This window comes from Grammomys surdaster, unplaced genomic scaffold (genome assembly GCF_004785775.1).
Source record: "Grammomys surdaster isolate TR1022 unplaced genomic scaffold, NIH_TR_1.0 125996, whole genome shotgun sequence".
NCBI classification, from domain to species: domain Eukaryota; kingdom Metazoa; phylum Chordata; class Mammalia; order Rodentia; family Muridae; genus Grammomys; species Grammomys surdaster.
Window position 1 is genome coordinate 3,634,532 of NW_021620812.1, and position 25,991 is coordinate 3,660,522.

Below are 25,991 nucleotides of genomic sequence, written 5' to 3' on the forward strand. Positions count from 1 at the left end.
GTGTGTGTGTGTGTGTGTGTGTGTGTGTGTGTGTGTGTGTGTGTGTGCCGCGCGAGCGCATGCACGCATAAGACCTCATGTGGGGTAGATATTAAATGTTCTGTGACAACAATGAGTAATTATGACACTTTGGAAGGCTTGAAACAAAACTGTCAGTTGGATGAGGGACGTGAGCTCTCTGCTGTGTGTGTGTAAGCAAAATGAAGGACATGAGCGGTGTTTAAAACAGTTGACACATCAGGACCATAAACGACCCAGCTTCAACTCTCCCTTCTGTCCTGCAGCCTCAGCTCTTGCCTTCAGTTCTGGGCTGCAGTCTCCTCCTCTGGAAGATGAGAATTACAAGATTAGCTGTCAGGGAAGCTAAGAGGCACTCATTAAAGGGTAGAAGAGCAGCCGCCGCAGTGCCCAGGATGTAGTGAGCGCCAGGCAGAAGCTGGCTCTGTCCTTAGGGTTTTCCCAGGTCATTTTCTCAACTGTTTTACTGCTGTGACTAAGATGCAACTGTAGCAACCTCAAGGATATTGGCTACTTTTTTTTTCCTTTTAAATAAGATGACTCTAAACACTTAAACTCCAGATTTCAGACCCAAACTCGACTTTTCTCCTGTAGGTAACGATTTTGGGCGCAGCCCAGTTTCCCACCAGGAATTCCACACTCGAATTCCTTCCTTCTCTGTGAAAGCACTTGCCCTTACTTGAAACAGGAACTAGATCTAATTAGCATTTCAAATATATGACCCTAGCCTATACCCTTTTCAGTAAAACCAGACACATATGTAAGAAATATTCTCAGGGATCAGGCTAAAAACAGCCTTGGCCTCAATGTTAGAAGACAAAAGAGGGAAGAAACTCTCCATTACAGTGTCTTCAGTTGTAGGTAGCTCCTGCCATGTGCTAAGCCATCAGTAAGAGTCCAGATGAGACAGACACTGTTCAGGCATGCTCAGGGACCACAGAGCAACAGTTCTAAGAATGTCCCTGTCAGAGGAAGAAATGACAGAAGGGAACTCTGGTCTCCAATTCCTCATCTTTTATCCTCTCCTAGAAGCTGTAGGTGAGGAGGCCATGTCCAGAGCTGAATGGAGGCCTGGAGAGCCCATAGGCTGGACACTGTGGTTGGGGCAAGCAAACTGACCAGTTCATTCTCTGAGTCTCTACAGATCACTCCAGTTCCCTGTTGATCACTAAGTCCTGTTGATACAAACAAACAAAAGCAACCAACGCCTCGGCTCTCGTCTTAAAAGGGTAAGAGGTAGTTTACTCTGAGTCACCATACCATGGAAACACAGACTTAGCTTACCCCAGATCCCATAAAACAGAAGCCATTTCATGACATTTTATAGCTCACAGAACTCAGAAAGCCGTAAATCAAACCAAGTTTAAAATATATCAGTGGGTCCGTCAGAGGTCGTTACAGCAAGATGGGGGAGACTTTCTACAGGCCTCAGATGCCATCGACGGCATTCTTAATGTTCGGGGCTGTTTTAGAAGCCAGTGGTCTGCTGAGTCGATGGCTGTCCAAAGTTTTAATCTATTAGTAGCAGAATGTTAGTTCCCACGCAGAAGTAAGCAAGGAGCCTGCAGTAAGGTAACCAGTGTTTATCTCTCTACTGGATGGCAGCTCTGGTCAACCAGCCTCTGGAGACACAGCTTCCTTCTCGCTCTCTCCCACAGTCTTTTAAAAGCCTCTGACTAACCCATTACCCAAGGATACCCCACTCCTGGTAGCAGGAGCTCTGCCCCTCCCCCTCTCTTAGGCTCCCCCCCCACCTAGGAGTCTATAATAAACTTCTCTAACATTCACAGTTTGTAATCTGAGAATTTTGTCTTTGCATTTAAGAGACAAAATCCCACAAGCTTTTGGCTAGAGCCGCTTGGGTGGTCAATGGGTTCTCTGGGACCCCAGGACTCTGAGCTAAGCAGGGAGAGCAGAAACAGGCCCCATTGACCTCAGTGAGACCCCCAAACTCCTCCTCTTAGGAGAATTCTTGGCTGGGTTCTCTCTGCTGCATCAAATGCTGCCAGGAGCGATCTAGGAGAAGCTAAAAACTAGCAAGTTGTCTTCCTGAGATGGTTCTGCCATGGGAGGTAAAGCTATGATGGATTTGTTCCTCAGGCAAGGCTGAGGAAATTATGTTTGAGAAAAGATTCCTGCTATCAATAGGCTTTTCCTGTTGTTATTAAATACATACAGCAAACACTAGGTATTGACCCAGCCTTTTGAGAAGATTTCTGCAGAACTACAAAGACATATTGTTTTGTAGTGATGCTATATAGACAAATAGATGATTTCTTAATACTTAATGACAATCCTATAAGAATTCCTAAAATTATACTAGTAATTATTAAGCTCTTTCATAATAGAACTGCCATTAAGTCCTCTCTGATAACCAAAACTACAATGAGAACTCTGCCAAATCTTCAGGTGTCACCAGTTAATTGCTTCTGAGATAGAAAACAGGCCTCTACAACTTAGAGGACATTCCAAGAGGTTGTAAAACAATTAACCAGAAGTCATAAAAAGGGAACTAACAATTTACTGTAGGTGCAAGAACAGAAGATCAAATATTGACTAGGTTTATCTATAGGAAGGTTCAACCATAACTTAGTTATGGCCTTTAACTCTCTCTGAACCTGTAGAGCTGGTCACAGATAATGAATATTTAGCTAGATAATTTCTGATAATCTATATGCATGTAAACATCCTCCATTGTAAGTGAACTTTTAGTTAAAGAAGAAAGGATGCTTGGAATAACCATGTGATCTAGTCCCCTAGAAACAGCACATAAGACGAGGAGTGAGCACATTACGTGGGGATCCAGGGCATCGTTCCTTCAGAGCAGGAGGAGAAGGCAAGATTAGGAGAAGAGAGAGCAGAGCAGAGAGAACTCTTGAGAGAGAGAGAGAGAGAGAGAAACTTTTTAGAGAGAACTTTTTGGAGAACCTTCTAGAGAGTACAGACCTCGGAGAACTTTTTAGATATTGAACTTAGCAATAAAGATTAAAATCACTTTTTGAAGCGTTCCTTTTTCCTTTTCTTGTGACTTTCACTCACAGGCTGGCTTTAGAGCTGGGCAGTTCCTGGGGAGAAGGAGCATAGGCTACTCTAAGTAATCGGCTGCTGTCAGGCTACAGGTGTTAAATCACTCAAGCCAATGGTTTTCAACCCTCAGAAGGAGCAAGAACTTTTTTTTAGGACTTTTTAGAAGTTATCAGCAAGCACTTAGTAGAGTCAGAGAGCTAGAAGGCCAGAGAGCTTCAGTCTATGTCTTTAAAGCTACATCTAAAGTCTGACTCTGTGTTCTGCTTCATCCATCCCAAGGTGTACAGACACCCGGGAAAATGCTGTCTGTGACTTCATCCCACAGACCACGTTGTCTGGGAACCACCTAGGTCGGTCTTCTCCATCCCCTCCTCTGTCTCGCTAGGACCATGATCTTCATCAAGGCAACTTCTCTAAGCTCGGCCTCAGCTTCCCATCCGTAGACACACAGCTGCCGCAGGACCGCAGAAGGAATTAGAGACAGCCCCAGCAAATATTGTAATGATATCGAATATTGTAATGATACTAACTTTCTGAAGGAGGTATCAAGCAGGAGTTCACCTCAACTTAAGCTGCAGCTGTTTAAATGATGCTGTGTCTTCCTCATGGGTTCCTTGTCTTCATGTGTGACTACAGAACAGCACGAAGGTAAAAGCTTGTGTTCTGACACTCAGCACACCTGCGTTCAGACTATCTCTGAAACAGTATAGGGGGTTCTCTTCAAGGAAGCAGACAGAAAAAAGGTTCTAACTTATCACTGACAGGATTCCTGACCAGAGAACAAGACGTTGTTTAGCTGGAGTGAGGAAGTTCTAGAAGTCTCATTCCTTTGAGGGTTCTGGTCTCAGAACCCTCAAATTCCTGCCGTGGTCCTGCGACAGCTGTGTGTCTACGGATGGGAAGCTGAGGCCAAGCTTAGAGAAGTTGCCTTGATGAAGACCATGGTCCTAGCGAGACAGAGGAGGGGATGGAGAAGACTGACCTAGGTGGTTCCCAGACAACGTGGGTTTATTCCTCCTGGTGCTCATCTCTCTGAAAAAGTATCCATGTTCCTTAAGACAGGATGGCATCTTTCTTTTCTGATGTTCGCCTTGTGTGGTGCTTGGAAGAGCTAAAGAGGAAGGAACTCATGGAACTCAAGTAGTTCCTCAAACAGGAGAATCGGCAATTAGGGCTGAGATAGGTTTCTCGGACCAAAGTGAAGACAGTGTCATGGAAAGACCTTGCCAGCTCACTGGTGAAACGTTATGAGGAGAAGCAAACCTGGTGAGAAATCACCTTCAGAATCTTCCAGAAAATCAACAGGAAAGATCTCAGTGAGAGGGCAGCAAGAAGGATTGCTGACTGGACAAATCTACATTTCTGAGGGGTCACAGATGCTCCTGCAAGCTGTTGAAAAGAAAAATCATAATCTGAATATTTGGCATTTTCCTGGGATTGAAGAGTAGTACAAGAGAGGTGTTCACCCGGTGTGCAATGACAAGAACTGACCTTGAAACAAAGGTTTCTCCTTTGTCAAGTTTCTCCTACATGCCCTGTCCCAAGTTGCACACCATGGTGCTGGTAGCTGATTCCACGGTTGTTCTCTCAGAGTGCCCCACCCCCACCCATCTTTATACCTCTCCTTACCACTTTCAATATTTAGGTCTCAAACGCATTTGATAAATTGTAAGCATGTTTGAAAAACAAACGAACAACAAAGTCAATCTCTAAATGAAAATGGTAAGAACCTTAGGCCACAGGGTCACTGTTCGGTTTAAACACAAGCTGATTTAACTTCACCCAGAGACGCAGGAGCAGTAAGCACCTGCAGTAGTCAGCAGGGGGGAGAATGGAACATGTCTCTTCAGCTTGTAACTATCCATCCCATTTGGAGCCTTTCCTTTTAAAACAAAGGGAGGTTAAAGAAACTCTTTAGAGGTTGAGAGCATTGGCTGCTCTTCCAGAGGACACTGGTTCGGTTCTCAGCACCTACATGGTGGCCCCAACACCTAGCACATCAGTTCCAGCCCTCTTCTGCCTTCTAAAGGCTCCTGTATACATGTGGTGGACATCAGAGGGTTCCTGTATACATGTGGTGCACATAAATGCACATACATAAGTAGAAAGGTGAATACATCTTTAAAAAAAACAACCATTTGTGAAAGTTATCACTTTCTGCGGCCTTTCTCCCCATCCTCACCAGACCGGCTTAGGTGTCCAGAACACTGGGAGAGCGGCTTCCAGGACACCACGGAAGAGCACCAAACTCCAAATCATGAAAATTCGAGAAAAACCTCCCAGGACAAAAGGAATACTTTTCACCCCACCCCCACCCCCCGAGTGACGACCCCTGCATCCCAAATCACCCCATGCAAAACCTGCTTCATGGAATTGAAATAATTAAAAAAAAAACATATATTAAACAAGCAACAGGGGCAGCAAATGCCCAGCCTGGCCTCTTCTGGTTTCATGGCTATTGTTTTAGGCTTTCAGTAAGATTCTTGTCCACAAATGGAGATAGAAGAAGGGAATTACTCAGAAAGAAATACTGAAATGCTATTAATAGTAGAAGAGGAAAACAAATAGTACTTTGAGTTTTTAACACAAAGAGAGGAAAAAGCCACTGAAACTTGTAACTTTAATTTTTTAAACCTTATTTTTAATGATAGTTTTTAAAAGTTTTAACATCTCTCTTAGCCCATCACCCACCCGAGGTAGTGGGAAAGAAAGGATACGGGGGGAGTGGTTTAGAAGTGGCTTTTTTTGGAGCAACTCCCATCTGTGTTGTCTGAAAACTGGCAGTTCAGTTCATAGGTCAGCAGCGGCAACTCAATTCACTCACAGACACTTTATGAATACAGCAGCACTCCAGTTCAGTAGAGTCAGACAGCAAACACAAATCAGCAGCTGTGACACTAGCGAGTAGAGACAGCCAGGCCTCAGCCTTGGCTAGAGTCAGCAGGAGGGACCAGCAGGAACACCAGAAGTTTTTGGATGTGCCTCTCTCAGGGAAGCAAAGATCATTGAAGCTAGGTCTATCAGCAAGCCTAGCTCAGCCTCTGTCACTGCTGAGTCCTAGTCACACTCTCCAAACAGCATGTGCCCTCCATCCGTTTGTCTTGCCTTAGCACATGCATCTGTCTCAGCTGACATCACTCTGTCAATCAGCGAGTCTATGGAAGCGGCAAGAAACTGCGGCACACCACCAGACTTTTTTTTTTTTTGGTACATTTTGCTCTATAAAATCCCAAAGTACATAGCCCAACTATACAATGTAAGGTAGACTAGTACGTTCGTGTCCTTAGCAAAGAATCCTATATCACGTGTCCTTTTGTGTGCTTGCTCTAGCAGAACATCCTTTCTCCTGTGTCTGCTTCAGGAATCTTCTTTAGTCTTTCACCTGTGTCCACTTCAGGAAAACACTCCTTCACATGTTTGCCCCAGCAAAACACCAGCCAACACAATTGACTTTTAAAGAACACTTAAGTTTCTACTTCAGAAACCAATCAGATCTTTTATGACTGGGGCATCCACGGTGCGTTGGAGACAGTCTGTTTTGGGATATCCCAAAGCTTCTTTTGCCTTAAATGCATCAGGTAGATTCACAGCTCATAATCAATTCCTAGGCCTACCTTGCTGCTGCTATCTAATCACAGAGAGACCTCTGAGTGCTGCTGTTTCCTTCCAGGATTCATGAGCCCAGAATTTCTTCTTATTTGTTCTACACAACAGACACTGATGTCTAAGAAAATGGCCAGATGTAGCCCACAAAAGAAGCTAATCAACCTCTGGTGACAGGGACTAAGTTCTGCACCTTGACTCATAAAAACAAGACAAAGAAAACAGAAAGAAGAAAATCTGGCCAGGCAGTGGTGGCGCACGCCTTTAATCCCAGCACTTGGGAGGCAGAGGCAGGCGGATTTCTGAGTTCGAGGCCAACCTGGTCTACAGAGTGAGATCCAGGACAGCCAGGACTACACAGAGAAACCCTGTCTCAAAAAAAAAAAAAAAAAAAAAAAAAAAAAAAAAAAACAAAAAAAACAAAAAAAAACAAAAAACAAAACAAAAAAAAAAAGAAAATCTGCTATCACAGATAATTGCACATTTACACAATCGAGGGAGTTGGGGTTCTGTGTTCCTGGCAGAGCAAGGCTTGGGAAGAGAACATATTGGAAAGCATTTCCTCTGCATGTGTAGAGAGAACGTTGTAGGATCAGTTGACTTTACAATCACCATCCAGCAGCCTAGTCAATAAGAAGAGCTTCGGGTTCAATGAGCAGCTCCATCTGCCTCAGTTTCCAGTCTGATCTGGGATAAATAACCCGACAAAAGCAACTTACAGGAGAAAGTGTTTTCTTGGCTCCAAGTCCCAGGCTACAGCACGTCTTTGTAGGGGAAAGACAGCAGGAGCTTGAAGCAGAGTCACACCACAGCCACAGTCTAAAGCACATTGCAAATGACTTCTTCCTAGCTCTGAACTCACTCACTCCTTTCCATAAGCTCAGGGCCTGCCTGTGAAACAGTGCTATCCACATCCAGGGTGGGCCTTTCACCTCAGCTAACACAATTAAAATCCCTAATAAACATGCCTACAAACCAACCTAATAGAGTTCCTCTCCAAGTCATTCTAGACTGTGTGGAATAGACAAAACTATCATCCTGTCCCAGTAATACCAAGAACCCAGAAATACCAAGAGGGAGAGGTGTAGGAATATACATGACGGCATCAATCTCTGGGACTCTACATACACATATACATAATACACACACAATATACACTTATAACATATACACAATACACACAATAACACATACAATATATACACAAACACACACACAATACACACACAATATACACTTTTAACATATACGCAATACATACAATAACACATGCAATATATACACAAACACACACACAATACACACACAATGCCCACACATACAATATACACATACAATACACATACAATATATAAAACAAATACACAATACTCACAACACACACAATACACACAATAACATATACAATACAACACACACACACACACACACGACCCATGCATATTGTCCTAGTTAGGGTTTTCCTGCTGTGAACACACACTATGACCAAGGCAACTCTTATAAAGGACAACATTTAAATGGGGCTGGCTTACAGGTTCAGAGGTTCAGTCCATTATCATCAAGGCAGGAACATGGCAGCATCCAGGCAGGTATGGTGCAAGAGGAGCCGAGAGTTCTACATCTTTATCTGAAGGCTGCTAGCAGAATACTGACTTCCAGGCAGCTAGGACTAGGTTATTAAAGCCCACAACTACAATGACACCTTCTCCAACAGGGCCACACTTCCCAACAGTGCCACTCCCTGGGCTAAGCATATTCAAACCATAGCACACATATGCTACAGTACACCACACAACACATAAAATAACAGAGTGAAGACTCATGCACCCATCCTGTGCCTCTCCTCTGATCATATCATCTTTCCCAGTAAGTCAGAGGAACAACATCCTAATACAGCCATCTTCTTTGTCCTTCTGCAACTGGGAATGTCCAGAAGAATTCCTGTTTTACCTGACTCAGTGCTGTACATAAACACAGTCATACAGATGTATTCTTCTACAGCTTGTGTGTTCTGTCCACTATTATACATGAATAGTCTGTTACATAAACATTCAAGGATCAAATTTGCTAGTGTTCACTGGTTCATGATGTTTCATTGTATTTCCACATCTCTTGCTCATGAAAACTTAGCACATTCCTATCTGAATCTTTCTTCCCACACACAAAAAAAATAATAACATATTTCCTTGAAACTTTCCTGAAAACAGTCTGATGATTCTTGCACACTGTCACAGAAGAAGGGCCGACCTGGAACAGTAAGAAAATAGCTCTGAGAATGTGAACTTCCAGAGAGTATATGTGGCTATTTCTTCTCAGTTTAAAGGGATGATCTGGGACACGTGTCTCCACAATGGCTTTCTTTATGACGTCTGTAAATATTTCTCTTTGCTACCAGGGAGCTTGCAACAGTGTCCAGCCATGACTTCTCTGTAGACTCGGGGAAAAGGAAATTCTAGAAGCCACCAGGATAGAAAGATGAACAGAAAAGGGTTATAGTTATTTGAATTTGTGATGTATCTTTCTTCTAGAAGTACTATGGAACTGAGTTTATCCAGAAAGCCTATCTAAGAACCCAAGGTCCCTGTAAGAGTCTCCAGAGTTGCTTGGATTCATTCTGTCTGATCACACAGACTGGCTTTGATTCTCACTCTCAAATGGCACAGACCTAACTCAGCTGCCTTGTGAAACTTTCGTCTTTGATAGAATAGTTACAGTCTACACCATTGTAAGTTCTGGCACTAAAAAGCCATTTCAGTTCTGGCACTAAAAAGCCATTTCAGCGACTGCGTGGACCAAGGCTCTGCATCCCTTGAGACAGCTTGATCAGTTATGGTCCATTTGGCTAGCAGTAAAAGAAACCCAATGGTGTTAACAATAGGGAAATTTATTATCTTGCAAGGGAAGTCTAGAGGGAGTTAGCCGTTTCAGTGCTTCACTGTGGTCACGGAGGGAGAGCTTGCATCTTCTGAATGCTGCTGGACTTCCTCCTCTGCCAGCATCATCCCTGGATGCAGTGTGTGCAGGCTTATATCAGTACCATTAGGGGGAAGAGCAGAAACCCTCCTCCACAGTTCTCTCTTAGGGGTGCCCCTGAGAACCTTTCCAGCCTCAGTCACCAGCCAGACTGTGTCACATAATCATCACCGACCCAGGCATGAGTGAAGGGCTAGTATGTTTTTGCCAGTCAGGCCAATGCATGGGCCTGGGATGTGGACAGCCCCTCTGAAACACGTGGCTATGTGTGGGAGGAGGAGATACCCAAAGAAAGAGTTCTAACAGGAAAAGAGAAGTAGGCTATGTGCAAAGTGGGAACCAGTCCGTCCTCCTCAAACCTCAGGCTTCTACTAAGGGCACCCTAGGGACAAGGGACTCCAGCTCTGACTTGGCCCATGTCTCAGTGTGCAAGTTCCAGACCCACGTTGTTTTTTCTGATTGCTGTGACTGAACAGTCGCATGGAACATTTATTCCAGCTTACTGTAACAGTCCATTATAGCAGAGGGTATCACAGCAGGATCCATGCCTGTTTGTGATGGACAACAGCTTGCTTCCATCAGTGAAGACCAAAAATCAGAGGAAGGGACACTGGCTCTCAGCAGGCCCCCTTCTTTTTCTCAAAAAACTCTAGCCCATGGGGTGGAGTCACCCATTTTAGTGTAGTTGTTCCTGGATAAAACCTTCACGGACACCAAAGGTCTGCCTCACTGACGCCTAGGCCTCTGTCTCTTTCTCCTTGTCTCTCTCTCCCTCTCCCTCTGTCTCTGTCTTCCCCCCACTCTTTTAAAGTCTGAGGACAGTTTTTTCAGAGTTTAAAAGAAAAACCCCAGGGTAGCAAGTCGCACATCTTGGCAGCTGCCTGGAGGAGGAGGTCTGTGGGAGATAGAAACATCATGCTGTCTTAATTAAGAAGCACAGAGGTCAGTCACACTGCTGACGAGCAACTGCAGGGCAGGAAGGGAAACTTTAGCAAAAGAGGACAGAAGGCCAAAGTACCTGACGAGGCAGGCTCAGAAGGGAGACAGAAAGGAACCGGGAAAGAGTGGGCTTGTCAGTAGTTCAGGAAAGAAGACTAGTGAAGTCACATGACCACAGTCCTGAAAGCTGCTGTACTAGGGTAGGGATGGGGGAGGGGGGAGGACATTCCCTCATTGAAGAGATAATTATTGCACTCATCTTATTAGCACAATTTAGGGTGAGCCTATCTCCCTAGGGCTGGTCCCTTAGCCTGGTCATTGGCCAGCCCAACTGCAGTGCTAGATCTCCACTCATGCCAGAGTTTCATACTCTTGACTAGAAGGAACCAGTTTCCCCTCAGTGGGCTGTTACTGCTCTTCTAAAGAAAGAAGCAGGCCCAGTTGCCACTGGGACATGGATGTTGTGACAATATGGCTTCCTTAAGCTAACTGTGCATGGCAGTTGGGATACCCTCCCTCAGTGGACCTATCTAAAAGATCTCAAAAGTACATCCACGGCTTGTCCACATGACTGCCCCGGGCAAATCGCGGTCCAGTCAAGCTGCCTGTGGAAACTGTCACAATCACTACCATGCAGAGAACCAACTCTACCCCAGTATTCTAAAGGCTGTGGACTTGTGATCACAGAGCTCTGTCAGCACAGACAGTTCATCATCAATCCTGGGTGGTTCGTGGCCTGACAAGGATTTGGGCCAAGACTTTTGCTCTGGTTCTTATTAAGAATGACATTGTTATGCTCCACCCAGCCACAGTCTGCTTTGTGGACCTCAGCACATTTCCTCTAAGCTCACGCAACAGACTAATTTTCAATGTATGTTTGTGGAGAATTCCCTAATGTCCAAAGGGAATTTTAAAGTTTATGGCGTTAGAAAGGCCTCTGCAACCGCTCCCTCATGCTTCCCCAGTGGAGTTAGTATGTTCCTTCTCCTTGGGGCCCACATACCTGACAGGGAAGAAAGGTTTCCTCTGACTTGGGAATTGAGGGTACAGCTCCTTGTGGGAGGAAGGTGTGGTAGCTGAAGGGCTCACAGCTGTGGCTGCAGTAATGTGAGGTCCCACAGATCAGGTGAGTGAGTCTGGACAGGAAGTGGGCTCTGCTTATAAAACCTCAAACTCTGATCCTAGTGACCCACTCCTTCCAACAACACCCCACCTCCTAAAAGTCCCATCACCTCCTCAAACAGCAGCAGCAAAACAGATGTTGGTATGTAAGAGTCTAATGGCTGAGCATGTCTGTCAAACCACAATGTCCTCCCTGTCAGTCTCCAAGTATAAACTGCTTCATTTCCAGGCCAGCTTGCAGCATTAACTCCAGCTTCAAGTGGGTCATTTAGAATATCTTGAACATTTGCAATTTTTCTGTCCTGCGTGGCAGGTAGGTCTTTGCCAAATGCTATCAATAGAAACACCAGATATCCTGCAGGAAGTTTGCCCAGTGCTAAAATTTGCATAGATGCTACTTTTCACATTCAAATGATCTTTTAAAAAATGGATTTTTAAAAGGATGCCAGTACACTTAGAGATCCCAGCTCATTTGGAACAGAAATGTAAGACAGCCTCAGTTTGTGTAAGTAGAGTGTCTGGGATAAGCAGGCCCTGAGAAAGCCCTCAAGGTGACATTCCTGGTGGAGGCTCAGGCACCAGCTGCTGTGGCCACATGCAGGTGTAGGCACCTGCTCACCAAACTGTACATCCCAAGGCTTGATGTCATTCATGGACCCCAGAGCTCCAGGGTTGCCCCAGCAAAAGAGAGTCCTGATACCCAGATGAGTTCCCATCAATCCTGTCTAATCTGGCCATCAGTATTAGTGACAGGCTCAACTACACATAGTGGGCAATGACAGTGCCCAGTTTAAAGTCTGTTTGCAAATTCATGTGGCCTCACAATGCCTAAGACATTCTGTTTTCAAACCTTAAATAATTTCTATATTTCTTTCTTTCAAATATGTGTGTGTGTTCTAAGAACCGAAAAGTATAGAGTCAGCTGTGGTGGCTCACACCCAGGACTCTGGGGCAGGGGCGGGGGCGGGGGCGGGGGCGGGGGCTGGGAGATTAAGAATTTGAGGCCAGATTGGGCTGTACAGTGAGACTCTGTCTCAATAAGGCAATTAAATTTTTTAAAAAAATCTAAAAGCAAGGCTGAGGATCTACTGGTAGCTCACTGGCAGAGCGCTCTCTTGCCTATTCTCCATTTGAGATGTGGGTCTCAACCCTCAGCACTACAGAACAAGACACAAAAGGAATGTAAAGTTATCTTGTGTGGATCCAGAAGCGACTCTGCACTTTGAAAACCGGACGCTTTAGACATTCCCAGTCCACAGGGCAGTCCGCTGTTTGCAAGTTACTCCTTCTCTTATCTCTGAACTATATACGCGAGAGAGGCCTGGTTGCAGAAAACCAAAGGAAGCTACTGAACAAGAACTGAGAGGATTCCAGGCAGCTCCCTCAGCCCTCACACACCGATTTCCCTCCCTCACACCTCCGTAAGACTACAACTCCGTAGTTTCACCAGCAGACAGTGGGAAGAGGAATGCTTGCCATATCCGACACTTGGATGTTTGATCGTTAATATTATCAATTCAACAGAGTCACCTAGGATACAAACCTCCGGCATGCCTTTGAGACTTTCTAGATTCGGATAACTGTGATGAGAAGACTCAGTGGAAGCATGTGCGGCACCATTCAATGGGCAGGGATCTGAGGCTGACTAAAAAGGGAAAGTGGGCGGAGCATCGGCAGTCTTCCCTGTCCGCATCCCTGCTGCAGCTATGTCCTGACTGGCTGCTTCCTGCTCCGCCATCATGACTTCCTACCCTGATGGAGCAGTTTCTGTCAAACTGCAACCCGTAAACTATAGACTTAGACTTTTCTCTAAACCTACTTTATTTAGAGTTCTTAAATGCCTCAACCTCCCTTCTAGTCCACTGATCAGAGGGAGGGGGAAAAGAAGGTTTATAGGAAAAGGGAGTTGTGGACCTGTTTAGAAGTAGTTCTTTGGGACGATTCCACTCTTCATTGTCAGGATACCAGTAGTCCAGACCAATAGCAAACACCAAACAAAAATCAGTAGCAGCAGCTCAATCCAGCAGGAACCGGAAGGCTTCACCGAATAGACGCAAGTCAGCAGAAGTGGTCAGAATCAGCCAGAACTCCGCAAAGTTCTTTGGCACGTTTCTCTGTGAAGCAAAGACCAGCGAAGCATTGTGCGGTGGCATCAGATGCAAGCGCGTCCTCTCACTGTTTGTGGGGCTCCGTTTATACTCTTTCCTAACATCACGTGCCTTCTCAAGCATTGGCTCCAGCAAAACAGCCTCTCAACAAGACGGCTTCCAGAAAAACACCATGTGACACAACTGAGTTTCCAAGGAAACCAGAAATTCTCACTTCGATAGACCCGTCCCTTCTCCGGGTGCTACAGGAAAGTTACTAATACAGGAGAGGTTAGAGGAAAGTCAGGAGGCAGCAGAAAGGGCTGGACTTTGACCTCTTTCTGCTTGGGGAGAACTATATCTTTATATGCTTTATATGCTTTATTCCTCTTACTTTCCTGTCTCCCTGCCCCCTGTCCCTTATTCAAACTTTAAAACACAGAAAAGTTCTTTAAAATTCCCTTCTTTGCAGGTTTGGGGAGACGGCGTATCAGGGAGGAGCAATTGCTACATATGAGGACCAAAATTTGGATCCAGCACCCACATATCAAGCCAGCAAAGGTCCTAAAACTCCAGCTCTGAGGAATCCAGTGTCCCTTCTGGCCTCTGCGTGTGCACCAGTGCATACATCGGCACACATACGTGCACACACGTAAATAAATCTTTTAAGAAAGTGCTTCGGGAAATGACAAACGTATCTAGTCGTGTCGGCCATATGCATCCTCCTTCTCCCAGTGTCACTGTAATAACACCTGGGCCATTCTCCCCTTCCCCACTCCTATTGCAAACAACACTCTAGGAGGAGTGGAGCCCTCCGTGAATTGATAGATTTACATAAACATAAATACGGTTTACATAAGGAAGAACCAAAATCATAGAAAAGATAAAGAAACATCTTGAAGAGGTGGCGGCCGGGGAGCTGGGAGACTCCAATTTGGGGATCAGCTTGAAGTTGAAAGTCCTGTGAAAGGATGCACACTACGTAATGTCAACAAGGACTGTCTTATCTAGAATCATGTTGTGCACGGAAGGGGACCTTTAATAACAAATTGCTTGATTATGGATAAAATGAGTGGCAGAGAAAACGTAAATGAAAAGAGGTAAAAATTAGAACTACTTGAATTTTTTTTGAGTCAAATGAAGGTTTGACTTTTAGTTTTTTGTTTTGTTTTGTTTTGTTTTGTTTTAACTTACTGGTCTGTGAGAATCCAAGAGTGCAGTACTTGTTACTTTCAGTGCTGGGATTAGAACCAGGCTTGTGACTGCTAAGGACGAGTCTCTCCCCAACACACATGCTATCCGTGTGTGGAAATGTCTCCTCCAGGAACGCCACAGGACTCCGAGGCCTTCAGTATGCTCTTTCAGAGTCTGAACTGTCAGATGTTCGTTTTCACGGGATCCAGAGGTAAGCTCCAGGCTTGCAGACAGTACCCATGCTGAAGCAATAGGGACATATGACTGTGCTGAGAGGGATGGCGGGCTAGCACCTGTGTCTTCAAGTGCTGAGCTGGATGACAAGTGACATAGGGAATGTAGTTAGAGAATAAGAACAAAGGTGGGTGTTCCCTTTAAGTTAGGGTCAGGTCAGTGTGCGCCTTCCCTCATGGAAAGCATCACCTGATCAGCACAGCATGGCAGGAACTTCAATGTCAGCTGCTCACTCTGGTCTTTCAGTGTGGTGGATGGTGAGGAGCACTCTGCCTCTAGAAATGTATTTAAAAAGCAAGGAAGTAATCTTCCAACAACCCCAAAAGAAGATAGCCTTACAAACATAATTCTACATCTAATAACAAAAATAACAGGAAGTCACAATCATTTTTCCTTGATATCTCTTAACATCAATGGACTCAATTCCCCAATAAAAAGACGCAGACTATCAGACTGGATACACAAACAGGACCCAGAATTTTGCTGCATACAAGAAACACACCTCAGTGACAAAGACAGACACTACCTCAGAATAAAAGGATGGAAAACAATTTTCCAAGCAAATGGACCCAAGAAACAAGCTGGAGTAGCCATTCTAATATCAAATAAAATCGACTTTCATCCAAAAGTAATCAAAAGAGATAAGGAAAGACACCTCATACTCATCAAAAGAAAAATCTACCAAGGGGAACTCTCAATTCTGAATATCTATGCTCCAAATGCAAGGGCACCTACATACATAAAAGAAACTTTACTAAAGCTCAAAACACACATTACACCTCACACAATAATAGTGGGAGATTTCAACTCCCCACTCTCAGCAATGGACAGATCATGGAAACAGAAACTAAACAGAGACACTTTGAAATTAACAGAAGTTATGAACCAAATGGACTTAACAGATATCTATAGAACATTTCATCCTAAAACAAAAGAATATACCTTATTTTCAGCACCTCATGGTACCTTCTCCAAAATAAACCATATAATTGGTCACAAAACAGGCCTCTACATACACAAAAAGATTGAAATAATCCCTTGCATCTTATCAGACCACCACAGACTAAGGCTGGTCTTTAATAATGACAAAACCAATGGAAAACCCACATGCACATGGAAACTGAACAACTCTCTACTCAATGATGACTTGGTCAAGAAAGAAATAAAGAAAGAAATTAAAGACTTTTTAGAATTTAATGAAAATGAGGACACATCATACCAAAACTTGTGGGACTCCATGAAGGCAGTGCTAAGAGGAAAACTCATAGCTCTAAGTGCCTACAAAAAGAAACTGGAGAGAGCACACACTAACAACTTGACAGCACAACTAAAAGCTCTAGAACAAAAAGAAGCAAATACACCCAAGAGGAGTAGAAGGCAGGAAATAATCAAACTCAGGGCTGAAATCAACCAAATAGAAACAGAAATAACAATACAAAATATCAACAAAACCAGGAGCTGGTTCTTTGAGAAAAATCAACAAGATAGATAAACCGTTAGCCAGATTAACCAGAGGGCACAGAGACAGTATCCAAATTAATAAAATCAGAACTGAAAAGGAAGACATAACAACAGAAACTAAGAAATTAAAAAAATCATCAGATCCTACTACAAAGGCCTATACTCAACAAAACTGGAAAACCTGGATGAAATGGACAACTTCCTAGACAGATACCAGGTACCAAAGTTAAACCATCTAAACAGTCCCATAACCCCTAAAGAAGTAGCAGCAATCATTAAATGTCTCTCCACCAAAAAAAGCCCAGGACCAGATGGTTTTAGTGCAGAATTCTATCAGACCTTCAAGGAAGACCTAATACCAATTCTCTTCAAATGCCACAAAATAGAAACAGAAGGAACACTACCCAATTTGTTCTATGAAGCTACAATCACACTCATACCTAAACCACACAAAGACCCAACAAAGAAAGAGAACTTCAGAGCAATCTCCCTTATGAGTATCTATGCAAAAATACTCAATAAAATTCTAGCAAACCGAATCTAAGAACACATCAAAACAATCATCCATCATGATCAAGTAGACTTTATCCCAGGAATGCAGGGATGGTTCAATATTCAGAAATCCATCAATGTAATCCACTATAAAAACAAACTCAAAGAAAAAAACCACATGATCATCTCACTAGATGCTGAGAAAGCATTTGACAAAATTCAACATACCTTTATGATAAAAGTCTTGGAAAGATCAGGAATTCAAGGCCCATACATAAACATAGTAAAAGCAATTTACAGCAAACCAGTAGCCAACATCAAACTAAATGGAGAGAAACTTGAAGCAATCCACTAAGATCAGGGACTAGACAAGGCTGCCCACTTTCCCCCTATCTATTCAATATAGTACTGGAAGTCCTAGCCAGAGCAATTAAACAACAAAAAGAAGTCAAAGGGATACAAATAGGAAAGGAAGAAGTCAAAATATCACTATTTGCAGATGATATGATAGTATACTTAAGTGACCCCAAAACTTCCACCACAGAACTCCTAAACCTGATAAACAACTTCAGCAAAGTGGCTGGTTATAAAATCAACTCCCTCTACATGAAGGATAAAGAGACTGAAAAAGAAATTAGGGAAATGACACCCTTCACAATAGTTGCAAATAATATAAAATACCTTGGTGTGAATCTAACCAAACAAGTGAAAGACCTGTATGACAAGAACTTCAAGTCTCTGAAGAAAGAAATTGAAGAAGATCTCAGAAGATGGAAAGATCTCCCATGCTCATGGATTGGCAGGATTAATATAATAAAAATGGCCATCTTGCCAAAAGCAATTTACAGATTCAATGCAATTCCCATTAAAATACCAACTCAATTCTTCACAGAGTTAGAAAAGGAAATTCTCAAATTCATTTGGAATAACAAGAAAAACAGGATAGCGAAAACTATTCTCAACAATAAAAGAACTTCTGGAGGAATCACCATCCCTGACCTCAAGCTGTACTACAGAGCAATAGTGATAAAAACTACCTGGTATTGGTACAGAGACAGGCAGGAAGGCCAATGGAATAGAATTGAAGACCCAGAAATGAACCCACACACCTATGGTCACTTGATCTTTGACAAAGGAGCTAAAACTGTCCAGTGGAAAAAGGACAGCATTTTCAACAAATGGTGCTGGTTCAACTGGAGGATAACATGTAGAAGAATGCAAATTGATACATTCTTATCTCCTAGTACAAAACTCAAGTCTAAATGGATAAAGGACCTCCACATAAAACCAGATACACTGAAACAAATAGAATAGAAGGTGGGGAAGACCCTCGAATACTTGGGCACAGGGGAAAATTTCCTGAACAGAACACGAATGGTATATGCTTTAAGATCAAGAATTGACAAATGGGACTTCATAAAATTGCAAAGTTTCTGTAAGGCAAAGGACACTGTCAATAGGACCAAACAACAACCAACAAATTGGGAAAAGATCTTTACCAATCCTACATCTGATAGAGGGTTAATATCCAATATATACAAAGAAATCAAGAAATTAGACTCCAGACAACCAAATAACACTATTAAAAGATGGGGTATAGAGCTTAACAAACAATTTTCAATGGAGGAAACGCGAATGGCCAAGAAGCACCTAAAGAAATGTTCAGTATCCTTAGTCATCAGGGAAATGCAAATCAAAACAACCCTGAGATTCCATCTCACACCAGTCAGAATGGCTAAGATTAAAAACTCAGGTGATAGTAGATGCTGGCAAGGGTGTGGAAAAAGAGGAACACTCCTCCATTGTTGGTGGGACTGCAAGATGGTGCAACCACTTTGGAAATCAGTCTGGCAGCTCCTCAGAAAATTGGACATAGCATTACCTGAGGATCCAGTTATACTACTCCTGGTCATATACCCAGAAGATGCTCTAACATATAACAAGGACACATGCTCAACTATGTTCATAGCAGCCTTATTTATAATAGCCAGAAGCTGGAAACAACCCAGATGTCCTTCAACTGAGGGATGGATACAGAAAATGTGGTACATTTACACAATGGAGCATTATTCAGCTATTAGAAACAATGAATTTGAGAAATTCCTAGGTAAATGGATGGAACTAGAAAATATCATCCTGAGTGAAGTAAGCCAATCACAAAAGAACACACATGGTATTCACTCACTTATTACTGGATATTAGCCCAGAACCTTGAAATACCCAAGATTCAACTCACAGACCACATGGAGCTCATGAAGAAGGAAGACCAAGTGGGGGTGATTCGGTCCTTCTTAGAAGGAGCAACAAAATACTCAAGGGAGCAAATATGGAGTCAAAGTGAGGGACAGAAACTGAAGGAGGGGCCGTCTGAAGACCATTCCACCTGAGTATCCATCCCATGTGCAGTCACCAAAGGTAGACACTGATGTAGAAGTCAGGAAGTGCATGCTGATAAGAGCCTGATATACATGTCTCCTCAGAGGTAAGCAAGAGTCTGACATATTCAGAGGCGGATGCTCACAGCTAACCTTTGAACTAATCATGGGGTTCCCAATGGAGGAGTCAGAGTGAAGACTTTAGGAGCTGAAAGGGTTTGCAGCCCCATGAGGAGAGCAACAATACCAACCAACCAGAGCTCCCAGGGTCTAAACCACCAGCCTGGGAGCACTTAGGGAGGGATCCATGGCTTCAGCTGTATATGTAAGAGTGGAGGACCCTGCTGGGCATAGGTGGGAGAAGAGATCCTTGGTCTCATGAAGGCTGGACGCCCCAGGGGGTGGGAGTTTGAGGGTGGGGGGGGTTGGAAAGGGATGGGTAGGTTGGGGTACATCGACAGAGAAGCAGGAGGAGGGGTGAGGGGATAGGGGGCTCCTGGGTGGGTGGGGGATGGAGTAAGGGGATAACATGTGAAATGTAAATAAAACATCCAATAAAAAAAAAAGAAATGTATTTTAGTCTTGGAGCTTCTCTCCCTTACATGGGAATTCTAATGGATGCCATACCACACGTGATAGTACCACACATGATAGGACCACATGTAATAGGACCACATGCTTGAGGACACAATGGATGCAAACCAGGCAAGGATGCTACTCAGCTTTTTTTTTTTTGTTTCCAACCAAGTGAAGGAGTTTGTCTGGAAAGAAGTAGCGTTGAGACTGGCCTACAAAGAGAGAACAAGAGCTGGAGGGACGGAGAGGCCTAGTGGATCAGGACATAAGGCCGCAGGTCGCCCGATTGCTCCCCAGCTACTCCCTGCCTTGTCCTGTGGACACCAGGACAACCAAACTTTCATTATTTACGAAGCAGGTTTAAGATGAATTTTTATTTTTACCACTAACCAAAATGTTTGGGGTTTACACACATACCAGGTTTAGAATGTCTAATGTAAATAAGCAAGGGCCTTAGCTAAACCAAAGAACTGTTTTATAAGTCTGGAGGCAGTTAACATGTCACAATAAAACCCATTATATGTGTGATTAATACTTACTAATACAAACATTACAGAGAAAACAGACCTTGGAAACCAATCAAGTCATTCTGGTCCCAAATTTTCCACACGTTAGTTGAGCAACTCTGGGTCACTGCTGTGGGGCTGTGGTTTCAGCCCTGTCTAGGAAAGGCTGTGTTCCTGAGCTAACAACTTAGATGCCATAGCATGCTGCAAAGTTGCAGCTTAGATTAGAGGAAGCACACACCCCGTGCTCACCACAGGTCTATTCTCCTCAGTCAGATGGGCAGAGAGCAGTCTTGCTGAATGAATTCAGAAAGTACCCAGACTAGAGTCAGCAGAATTAACTTGCTGGCCACACAAGTCCTGATAGAGAAACTTATGTCACCTCCTTATAGAGTGGCTTTGAAATTGTTTTCTTACAAGAGACTCAAAGAAGAGGAAATGAGGTTTCAGAGGTAGTTAAGCCTGCTCTGAAGATGGTCACTTTCCAAGTGTCTTGACATATCAGCTGGACACATTAACCGCCTTTAGAGTGGGCTAAACTCTATGTATAGGCAGTAGTCAGAGAAAGTGGAGTCAAGAAATGTTCCTCAGATCTGCCATCCCAGCACCAACACTTGGAAAGCAGAAGCAGAATGATGGCCATGAATTCTAGGCCAGCCTGGGCTACACAGTGAGTTCCAGATCAGCCTGGGCTCTGGAGTGGGGCAATGTCTTAAAACAAAAGTTAAGAGAAGTACTGTGATGTCCCTGGAAAACTTAAAAATGACTCTCAAGCACTGTCAAGCACTGGGAACCCTCAAAAAATGTGAGGCTCCAACTCTTTGCTTTGAAAAATTCAAAAGTGTGAAGTTGAAAAAATAAAACAAAAAACAAAAAAGTAATGCTGACTTGAATGCTCAGACATCAAACGGCACACTGCAGCTGGAAACCACATGACGAGACCTTTCTCCTGGATTCTCAGGCTCTCTGTCCATGACTCTTTGGAAAATCAGACAAAACAAAGCAAAAAAAGCAGAGGTGTGGAGGAAAGGAGGGTCTTCTGACCAGTGACTTCCAGTGCAACATCACGTCTGTCTGCGGCACTCTGGGTGAAGCACTCTGAATCTCTCCCCACCGTGCCTCAACAACATTGTTTCCTTCCTGGAGGAACTGCAACATTATATCACCTCTCTGAGTTTGCCCTTTACCCTACGTCATCACAAGTACCAAAATAAGTACCTCCTACCAATATATGGTAAGAATGGAATTTTATCTGTTGTTCTTTGAGACCTGTCATTCACTGAATATTTGTATTTCCTTCTTCCAGAAGGGAAATCTCTCCCTATTAAAAGTTAGGTTTTTAAGTTCCAGGTAATTTCAGAAGCACCCCACCTTCATAAGGATCTTGCAGGAAATTTTCTTTTCCCCGTACATGTGTCGCTGATGTAGATAGGTGCTACCACAGAGACTGTCTTTATAGTTGTCAGATAAGTTCTCATTATGTCACCCAGGCTAGTCTCATGATCCTCCTGCCGCAGTCTCCTGAGGGCTAGATGACAGGTCTGTGACCATGCCTAGCTGATGTGATGTTTTTTAATAGTACCCTTTAGTTTCAGAGAAGACAAATCACTTTAAAATATAAATGAGCCAATTGAAGTGACATCAATGGTAGATTGCCCAAGGTGTCACTTAGCATGTGACAAAGATCACAGCAAAGGAAATGGGGTTACAGATCACCCCAAATACACATTATTGCATCAGGTCCCTCTAAGTGTCCATTAATCTAACTCAGCAGCAAGAATGTAACTTACTTATCCACATCTTGGAATATTAAGAAATTGTTGCAAAGTTGAGATTTCTAGGTTGATCTCGAACATTCCACATATTTTACTGTTTTCAACGTGTCAAATATTCTACTGTAAGCATTTATTTTTTGAGACAGTATCTCACTACATCTGGCCTGGAACTTTTAATGCAGAACAGATTGGCCTTGAACTCCTGGAGATCTGGCTCCTGGGTGCTGGGATTAAAAGTGCAAGTCGGACGTCATGGCCAGACTACACACAGAGGATCTGAGCTTCCTTCAAGCCTCTATGGGCATCTACATGCATACATGCATTGTGCACATGCATGCACGCACACATGCACGTACTCTCGAGCACACACACACACACAAATGCATAATAAAATTTTTAAAGGTGATTTAAACCTCCCACCACAGCTTTGCAGCAAGGTCATGGGCCATTCCTCCCTTTCTGTCCTTGGAGTCTCCGCAGGCAATTTCTCTGCTCTTGTCATTGCTTAGCAGGCATCTAGTTCCCAGCCTGAGCACCGTCCATATGTCCATATGTTTGTCTAACAGACACATGAAAGAGACAGGGGACTCCTAGCCTAATTGATAACATTTGCTCCAAGTGGATTTCTACTCAGCTGTCAGCTCCTCTGAGAGTAAACCCAGAACCTGTGAGTTGAAAATGAGTGCACCTTCATATGAGACTTAACACAAACAGTGTAGAGCCAACACCATCTCCTGGCAAAGCCAGTACATTTTAGACCAGGAAAATGATGGAGATAGTTCATTAGAAACACAAAATGCAAATTGGAAGTTACAGCTCTGCCAACTCCAACTCCCAGAACAGTCCACAGACTAGAAAACAAAGGCGAAAGATGCCCTAAAGTGCAAAGGAAGAATCAGAACCTGCACGGTCTCCTATAATAAGGCTTGTCTGTTGCTTGGATCTTACTGATTAGTCCTGGGGCTCAAACCCAGGGCCTTACACATACTAGACAAACATTCTTCCCCAGAGCTCAGACCCAAGCCTCTGATTCCTTTTATAAACAAGACTAAAGTTGACAATCGGCACTGCACAGAAGAGATGTCAAGAAGCACACAGGTTTCCAGTTAGGCAGTGGACTAGAGGCTACCTCTGTGAGAGCTAGTGAGGAGAAACACAGAGTCAAGAGCATATTTCACATACTGGAGAGATGGTTCATCGGTTAAAAGTACTGACTCTTCCTCCAGAGGACCCAGGTCTACTACCTGACACCCACATAGTTGCTTACCACGTCTGTGTTCTAGTTCTGGGGACAGGGACCTAACACCCTTGTCTGGCCTCTTTGGGTGATGAATAGACACATATGCAGGCAAACCATCTATAACACAGAAATTGAATAACAGACTTCACCCCAAAGACAGAAGGTGGAGGAACTTTGAAAATCCACAAAGTACAAGAATTGAGGAAAGGAGAAGAGAAGAGAATTGTGGCATGGAGAAGTAGCTTTGGTGATCCGCCGCTGCTGGTCCCTGGCAGTTTCTGAAAAAAAAAAGCAGAGGCGAGCTTGCAGCCCCACCCCAGGACCCTAACCCTAACCCTAACCATAACCATAAACATAAACATAACTCTTCATGCTGGGAGCCTATGTATAGGTTTCAGTAGGACAGTGTCTCTGAAGGGACTGCCAGGGTCAACAGTAGACAGGAGTCTTATGTGCCATGCTGTGACTCAGAGAAGAGCGGGCAGACATTATATTAGCATAACATCTTTTGTGAATAACTGACCTATCTCAGACACGGAAGTCAAGAAATGTCAACAGGTCAGGGAGCCACAAGTTGATCTTCCACAACCCCTGCATGAGGAAAAGCCCAGAGAGAGAGCTGTGGAGAGCAAGAAGCCTGGACATTGTCCAGTTGAAGGGTACAGGTGGCAGGAATCAGGAGGCTAGCTCAGGATGGGAAGTGCATGGACAAGGATAACCCCCAACTTGGTGCCAGGAACAGAACTCAACTAAGAATGACTCCAGAGTTTGATAGCTTAAGCCTTCATCAAATCATTTTAGATGGATTAAAGACCTTGATCTAAGATCTGAGACTTTGAGACGGCTAGAGGAAAACATAGGCAAAACACATCAAGACGTGGGCATGGGCAAGGGCTTTCTGGAGACAATTCAACCAGCACAGGAAAGAATCCCAGGAACTGACAAACACATGAAATTAAGGAGCTTCTGCACAATGAGAACAATGACCACACTGAAGAAGCATGCCAGGGATGGGTGAATCTACCACTACCTGTCAGACAAGGGATTAATAAGTAAGATATATAAAGAACTACAAAAATCAAATGCCCTAAATCAATCATCCAATCAGTAAGTGGGCTAATGAACTAAGCAGACTGTTCTCAAAAGAAAAAAAAAGTCAATAAGTCCCTAGTAAAGTATTCAATACATTAGCCATCAGAAAAATGCAAATTAAGACAGATCTGAGCTTCTATCTCACACCAGTCAGAATAGCTGTCACCCAGAAAGCAAATGACAAACTATGTTGGTGAGGATGTGGGGAAGGGGAACCCTCAGTTTACTGCTGGTGAGAGTTTAAATGGTGTGGCCACTGTGGAAATCAAAATAGAGGCTGTTTATAGCAAGAACTGTAGCCATCTTGAAAGGCAACTCATAAGACCCAGGAAGTTAAAAGGAGGCTTTTGAAAACTCAGGAAGTTAAGTTGCAAGTCTCAGGAAGTCCCTGAAATTTATCAGATTCATAAGGCTTCTTTCTCCCCATGGTTATGTAAACAGCAAAGACTACTAAGGAGTAAGCTGTAGAGCTACCTACAGAGTCATCCAGAGTGTTCTAGGGCTCAAGCTTTTAGGAGTCATCACCCAGGCTGGCTTGGGTTTTTTCATGACATGGTTGTGTCTGAAGCATCCCTTTACTTGTGAGCAATCCCTTATCTACCCCTGTAAATATCCAAAATAGATCCACTAATTCATCGAGGTGGACTTTAGTGCTGTTATTGCTTTGATCTGTGATCAGTTCCACCATCTGGTATAAATAGACATTTTCTTATGACACCTCAGGAGTGGAGTTCCAAAATCAGGTTTTACCAACCTAAACTAGAGTTTACCAACTGAAACTAGATCTCCCATTTGACCTAGCTACACCACTCAGGTATACACTCAAAAAAAATCTATGTATACATCATATAGATATGTGCAACATACCTATATTCATAAGTACACTACTCACAATAACTAGGAAATGAGTTCATTGACAGATGAATGAACAGAGAAAATGAAGTCATACACACAAGGAATTTAACGTAGATGTACAGAAAAATGAAATCCCGACCTGTACAGGAAGTATATTAATTGGCTCAGTAACTACCAATAACCGGGTAGAAAAAAATGTAACTCTTTTTGAATACTGAACAAATCACAGTGTGGGAGTAAAAATAAATAAGTGGGTCTGGCAAGCTGGCTCAGTGGGTAGTGGACCTTGCTGCTAAGCCTGACAATCTCAGTTCAATCCTAAGAACCCATGTGGGAGAAGAAGACAATTGTAAGTTGTTCTTCAACTTCCATATGTGTTCTGTGTCACACATGTGCATATGCACACACAATAAATAAGTGAA